We start from the raw sequence: 7,500 nt of genomic DNA, 5'->3' as shown, positions 1-7,500 counted from the left end.
ACACAGTGAGTAGGAACCAAAAAGTCCCTTGCAAAGTCAGCACTGGAAGCTTCTGCCTCCCAGTGCCCTTTATAATCCAGGGACCACACCCTCCTGCCATTAAGCCACACACACCCCAGTTACCGAACATCCTGTAGCCAGTGTTTGCAGCCTTTCCCTTTTTTCCAGCAGCAGCAGCACTTCCCCCTGCTGGAGCCATGTTCTGGTCCATCGCACCACTAGCAGTCCTTTCTTACCCATTGAAGCGACCAGCTGGTGAATACCAGCTCTGATTCTCTAACACTTGAGGTTTTTAAGAAGAGATTGGACATTTGTCTGGAATAGTTATAAGGTTTCCAGGCTGAGCAGGGGGTTAGATTAAAAGACCACTTGCATCTCTGTTATTCTGTTAAGAAAGTCAGAGGATGAGATTTCCATCCCAAGATGAAATATTTTTCTGGCTTGGATAGATATTTTTAGTTGGATAGATATTTTTTCCCTTATTCTCTTTTGGGTGATTAATTCCATTACAGATAATAAAAGTACATTAATGCATAGAGATCATATCTATAATTTGAAAGTGTGATAACTGTTTCCCAGTTACTCTCATTAGAGTAATAAGAATTGGCTTCTATTTATGGCTTGTGTTTATCTCTGGTAACTTTTTTTTCTATTTAAATTCTTTGCATGCTCCATTAAAATAAGTGGAGGAAGGAAACTTCAGGAAAAGAGGCTGGAATGAGAAAATATGTGGTATATGGAGAGAGCCAGAAATAATTACTATAAATCCAGAGGTCCTGGTAGAATTGGGAAGAGAACAGTTGAAGAAATTAGATCACGAACTTGAAATGGTGCTATCAACAGTCAATGCAAAGAACAAAAAAACTAAAGGAAGATTTTATAAGGGAACAGAAATGGTTAGAGGAGCAGGAACAGCTTATAGAAAGTCTCGACCAAACAGCAGAAGGAATGAGCAATCATGTAGTGCAGATTTCTGAAAAAAACATTTCAGGAACTGAAATCTAAAATGCTTAAAATAAAAGCTTATAAGGAAGATATTTTGAATGCACTGGGAGATTTCCTTGACGAACATTTCCCACTGCCTGAAAATAGTGGAACTGCAAAAAAAGAAAAAGCATTCATCAAAAGAGGAAGATGTGCAGCTCATATCTTTACATGAAATTTTAGAGAATCTCATCAATAAGCTGGTAAATACTCCACATGATCCATATATAACAGTTAGTGATTCATTTTGGTCACCTTACATTGAGCTTCTGCTGAGATATGGGATTGCATTGAGACACTCAGAAGATCCAAACAAGATATGTCTGGAGATCCACTTTTATTTAAAATAAGCACATTGACATTAATAATACATTAAGTTGTGATTAACTATTTTTGTTGATTTTTGTTTGGTTCCATATACTGATATTTACTATACAGATGCTTCCCATTGATTTCCTAGTAAAGACTATATAAAAGGATGGCAGTAAGATTTGATTTGCAATGATGTATAAAATGTACCGTATTAAGCTATTGCAAGACCTTCTATCTAATTCTTACTTTGTTTATTACTATAATAAAACAAAATCAACTAATGGGTCTCTGTGGACCAAAAGTTTCCTATTATAAATTCTTAGCTTGTTAATTAATTTTCTGGGGAATAAGACAAAGAACAAAGTTATTAAACTTCTTGCTTGACCTTCAGTAACCTCAATTGCCAGCAAGAGGTTAGAAACCAAGATTTAACTCTCATACACTGTGGAATAAACCATTTTCTTTAAAAAAAAATTCTCTTTGTTATAAAATACACACAAGCTTTTTTCTATTTTTATTTTATTAAAAAAAGTTAAAATACAAAACTCCAAAAAACTTAACAGAAACAAACACAAAACAAACAAGACCTTAATAGGGTACACTGAAAAACCATTAACACATGTACACATAATATTCCCCCTAATTGAATACTGATAAATATATTATTACAATATTAATTTCCCGCTTGTTGTGAAACAGGCTGTCAGCCTCAAGATCTCTTCTACACCTTTTCTACTGCTATGTTCACTGCTCTCTTTCGGCTGTCATTAGTAACGGGGGGAGGGGGGAATTGGAGGGGAAGAAAGCTGGAGGTGTTACATTCCTGTGCTGTAGATGAGAAGGAGGAGGGAGAGTATAAATTCTTGTCCTTAAGTTTCTATTTCCTTGCCTAGCTTTCTTTCCTTTTGCGCAGCTGCGAAGTTTTATCAAAATATGTCAAGGTCAACGGACAGAGGCCTCATCACCACCTGAAGATGCCCACATGATCATATGCAGAACTTTTAAGAGTCTTTTGGACTTTGGGGTGTGGGAACAATTCCATCCCTTTGTATATATGATCTGTGCGCCAAATTCTTTAGTTTCAGAATTTTCCCTGTAGCTTCCACTTTGAAATTCAGTAAAAGAAAAAAGCTTTGCTCTAACCATTGAAGTCTGAGTGTTTCTTTCTTGGATTTTGAATGGAGCACAGACTGACATTATTCTGAATCTCCCCATCAGCCCACCCAGAGAAAATATCAACTTTTCTTCCGAGGGGGGTTCACATCATATCATCTCCAGCTAGTGATGAAGATGACCAGGGAGCTGTGGGGAGGCAGTCGATGCTGCTACCGGAGGTGCCAGTTGCCGACCTGCTAGCCGACCTTACTCTGGAAGAAGTTCCAGCTGAGAGGCCCAGATGGTCGTTGGGTGTTGGATGGAGGGATCCTTAAAGCCTCCCCACTCCTGGAATCACTGTAACCCGAAGACATGCGAGGGAGCAGCTGTGGCAAGAAAGGGAAGAGAGGGAATGAATGCTTGATCAAGTCAGACAGCTCCTCAATAATGCTTTTGAGAAGCCTCGCATCGCTCCAAGGTATGAGGGGGGAGGGGGAGCAAGTTCAGCCAGGGGAAGCTGGGCTACCCCCGCCCCCCTAGCCCAGCCTACGCCAGAGCAGCAACTGGCTGCCACCCCAGGGCCCCCAGTGGGAGGTGTGATCCCTGGAAGATGCATAGTCCTCAACCTGCCTCCATTAGAAGTGAAGTTTGGGGGAAATCCCAAGGATTTGGGTTTCATCCTGGCACAAGTCTGGAGCTATATGGAGGAATATGAGACATAATTCACTTCTGAAGCAGCCAAATTGAGATATGTTACCAGGGCCCTGGAGGGGATAGTGGCAGAGTGGATGGTGACTTTGTATAATGACAACTGCCCCCAACTGCGGAATCTCAATGTCTTCATGACTGCATTGAGGAGAAGGTTTGAGGAACCTCTAGCAGAGAGAAAAGCTAGGATCAGAATGAAAACCATAAATTAAGGGGTAAGGTCAGTTGCTGACTACACCCAAGAGTTCAGACAGCTGGCATGCCACATCCGAGGCTGCTCCCAGGGGGCCCTGATAGAAGCCTACAAAGATGGCCTAAATGAAGATATATACCATATGTGCATCTCCAGAAGGGATCCATATGATCTGCAACTGTGGTACTTGCTAGCGGAAGAAGTGGAAATAGATCTGACCTGAAGCAGATGCAGAGGAAGCCCTGTATGGAGCAAACCGCTCCCCCTGCATCTCCAAGAGGCCCCAAAACCTCGGAAGGGAGGAGTGATGGCAAGACCCAAATCCACTGCCTGTTTTCGATGTGGCAAGGAGGGCCACCGGATTGTGGATTGCAGGGTCAAGCTGGATCCAAAGGGAGCGCAGAGGGCAGGGAGGAAGCCCCAAAACCCCCCAGCCAAGCCTCATGAAACCGGGTTAAAGACAGGGGAGGTTGTAGAGGTCGCCCCTCCGGCAGGAAAGAGCTGGGACCTCCAACCTTCCTCGAAGAGAGTGAAACTGACTTGGAAGACAACGTCCTGGTAAGTCCTAACAAGGGGCCCATGACCATCCCAATAAAGTTAAGGGTGCTCACTTCAGGGACTGAAGGAGAGATGTTAGCCTTACTAGACTCTGGGTGCACGAGGTGCGTAATCAGCATGAAAGTAGTTAAGGAGATGGGCATCAGACTGAGAACTTTAAAAACGCCCATATCCTTTTGCCAACTGGATGGATCAGTGTCGGGAGGTGGCCCTGCACATTTTATAACGGAACCCCTAGAGATGACCATGGGAAACCATAGCGAGATCCTGTGCTTTATTGTGGCCCCTGGGATGGAACAGCCTTTAATATTGGGACTGCCCTGGCTCTGAAAGTGGAATCCCCATGTGAATTGGAGGAAAGGGTGGATATAGATTCGCACCGATCGGTGGCCGGAAGGGGAGGAGCAATCCCATCCGAAGCTTCAGAACCCAGTTGAGTCAGCTTCCGCAGGTGCCAAGAGCTTGGAGGGGGAGGAGAAAATCCCGAAGGAATATTGGGACTTAAGAGAGGTGTTTAGAGAAAAGGCTTCTGATGAGCTCCCCCCTCACTGGTCAACCGATTGTAGCATTGAGTTTCTACCGGGGGTGACGCTCCCAAAACCAAAACTGTATTCGATGATGCCACAGGAATTGGAGGAGTTGAGATTGTTTATCGATAAAAATTTGAAACATGGTTTCATCCAATCTGCTAGACCTCGAGTGGCGGCCCCAGTGTTGTTCCGTGAAAAGAAAGATGGCTCCAAACGCTTGGTGGTCGACTACTGAAACTTAAACGCAGTTTCCGTGGAGAACATGTACCCCCTCCCCCTGATGAAGGATATGTTAGCCCACCTGGCCAAAGGGAAGATTTTCACGAAGTTGGACCTGAAGGAGGCATATTACCGAATCTGAATTAAAGAAGGAGATGAGTGGAAAACTGTGTTTAATTGCCCGATGGGTTGCTTCCAGCTCAAAGTTCTCCCTTTTGGCCTACAGGGGGCTCCAGCCATTTTCATGTAAATGATCAATCAAGTGCTCCACAAACATTTATACAAGGGTTTTTTGGCTTACCTTGTTGATATCCTTATCTACACGGAGACTAGAGATGAACATGTGAAACTGGTATGCTCGGTGCTACACAAACTGCGAGCTGCCAAATTGTATGCTAAATTGTCCAAATGTGAATTCCATCAAGAGAGAATTGACTATCTATGATATCGCATTTTGCACGAGGGCATCGAAATGGATCCAGAGAAGGTACGAGCTGTATTGGACTGGGCCCTGCCGAGGACCCGTAAGCAGCTTCAAAGCTTCTTAGGGTTTGCCAATTTTTACCGGTAATTCATCCCATCCTTCGCTAATATAGCAATGCCCATCAACAATCTCTTAAAGACAAAAGGGGGAATGAAACCAAAGCCCAGAAAACCATTGGAGTGGTCCACGGAATGCCAAGCGGCCTTTGAAAAACTAAAGCAACTGTTCGCTGCAGAGCCAGTATTGAAACACCCGGACATGGATGCCCCTTTCGTGATCCAAGCCGATGCGAGTGATGTGGCTGTTGGGGCAGTCTTACTTCAACTAAATGAGAAAGGAACACTACAACCTTGTGCATACACCTCCCGTAAGTTGACTGAAACTGAGAGGAGATGGGCCGTCTGGGAAAAGGAAGCTTTTGCAGTTCGTTGGTCTCTACTAACTTGGAGGCACTTTTTGGAAGGAGCGAAACACCCATTTGAGGTATGGACTGATCACAACAACTTAGAGGCCTTAAAACACCTCGAAAATTATCTCCCAAGCAAGTTTGGCAGGCCCAGTATTTTAAACAATTCAATTTCTCCTTGAAGTACATCCCTGGAGGAAAAATATTTATGGTAGATGCTTTGTCTAGAATGCCTCAATATAACAGTGTTTGTCAAGAAGTAATAAGGCCAATCATATCGACCACACAACTGGTTGCCCTGGTGGTCACCAGAGCGCAAAAGAAGAAGCAAGAAGTGGAGCTGCCCTGTGAATTGGCGGAGCGATTTAAGGAAGCATTGAAGACAGATGAGTGGTTCGTGGCGAATGCGAATAACTGCACTGTTAGAGATGGCTTGGCCTGGGTGGGAGCGAAGTTGTATGTACCAGAGACATTGAGAAGCCAAGTGCTACAACAGACCCATGATTCCAAGGCGGCTGGTCACTTTGGTTTCGTGAAGACCTTACACCTGGTTAAGCAGCAGTTCTGGTGGCCCTCATTGAAAAAGGACATTGAGACTTATGTAGCTAGCTGTCCAGTTTGCGCCTCAGCCAAGAGGCCTCCTGGTAAGCCACCAGGTCTATTACAGAATGTAGCCAGGCCAACTGCTCCTTGGAAGGAAATCTCCATGGATTTTATAGTAGACTTACCCGAGAGTACTGGGCACACGGTTATCTGGGTGGTAACCGATTTGTTCTCCAAGCAGGCACATTTCATACCTTGCTCCAAGATTCCCTCAGCGAAATCGTTGGCTAAACTTTTCATCGTACATATCTATAGACTGCATGGTGTCCCTGAGCGTATAGTTTCGGATCGAGGGGTCCAATTCACCTTGAACTTTTGGAGGGAATTTTTGAAATTAATAGGCTCCACCCAGGGCTTAAGCTCCACCCACCATCCCCAAACTAATGGGGCCTGTGAGAGAACTAATGCAGTGTTAGAGCAAAACCTCAGGTGTTACATAAACTATCAGCAGGACAACTGGGCTGATCTGCTGCCTTTTGCGGAGGTGGCATACAACAATTCTGTCCACAGTAGTACTGGCTTTACCCCATTCAAAGTGGCCACGGGGCAAGATTTTGTACCCATACCTGAGCTTCCTCGTGAAAGACCCAACGTCCAGTCATTGGACGAATGGATATCTCAACTTCAACTCAATTGGCCGGTCGCTCGTAAAGCATTGGACGATGCACATCAGTCTCATAAGAAATTTGCTGACAGAAAGAGAACTCCACAGAAATTTTATCAAGTAGTGACAAAGTTTTACTCTCAACCAAATATTTACAGACCACCCAGAAATCGAAGAAATTGGGCCCTAAGTATGTGGGTCCTTTCCCAATTGAACAAATTGTGAACCCTGTGACCGTTCAATTGACACTGCCAAAAAATCTTCGTCGAATTCATCCGGTTTTCCATGTTAGTTTGTTGAAACCCGAGCATACCTCTACATTGAGACCTACCCAGACTGATCCCCCCATACCATTGCTGATTGAGGGTGAACAACATTTCGAAATTAAAGAGATTTTAGACTCTCGGAGATGGAGAGGTCATCTCCAATATCTCGTAGCTTGGAAACATTTTCCTCCATCCCATGCAAAGTGAGTAAGTGAGAAAGATATTAGGGCTCCTGAACTGGTCAAAGACTTTTATACAAAGTATCCTGATAAACCATAGAGATGTATGCAATTGTTAACATGTATTTTATGTTATTCTCTCTTACAGGGACAAATGTCCTTTTTCTAGGGGGTCCGAATGTCAGCCTCAAGATCTCTTCTACATCTTTTCTACTGCTATGCTCACTGCTCTCTTTTGGCTGTCATTAGTAACGGGGAGGGGGGAATTGGAGGGGAAGAAAGTTGGAGGTGTTACATTCCTGTGCTGTAGATGAGAAGGAGGAGGGAGAGTATAAATTCTTGTCCTTAAGTTTCTATTT

The 7,500-nt window shown here is 44.0% G+C and overlaps 1 pseudogene; it reads left to right on the top strand.

Annotated features, from left to right (window-relative positions):
* Positions 1-1,334, top strand: part of LOC113449849 (centromere protein K pseudogene) — a 2,582-nt pseudogene extending 1,248 nt beyond the window's left edge.
* Positions 1,335-7,500: the final 6,166 nt, after the last annotated feature.

This window comes from Pseudonaja textilis, chromosome Z (genome assembly GCF_049901715.1).
Source record: "Pseudonaja textilis isolate UNSWEBS1 chromosome Z, rPseTex1.2, whole genome shotgun sequence".
NCBI lineage: Eukaryota > Metazoa > Chordata > Lepidosauria > Squamata > Elapidae > Pseudonaja > Pseudonaja textilis.
Note: the sequence above shows the minus strand (reverse complement) of the source record. Positions and strands in the feature narration are given on the sequence as shown.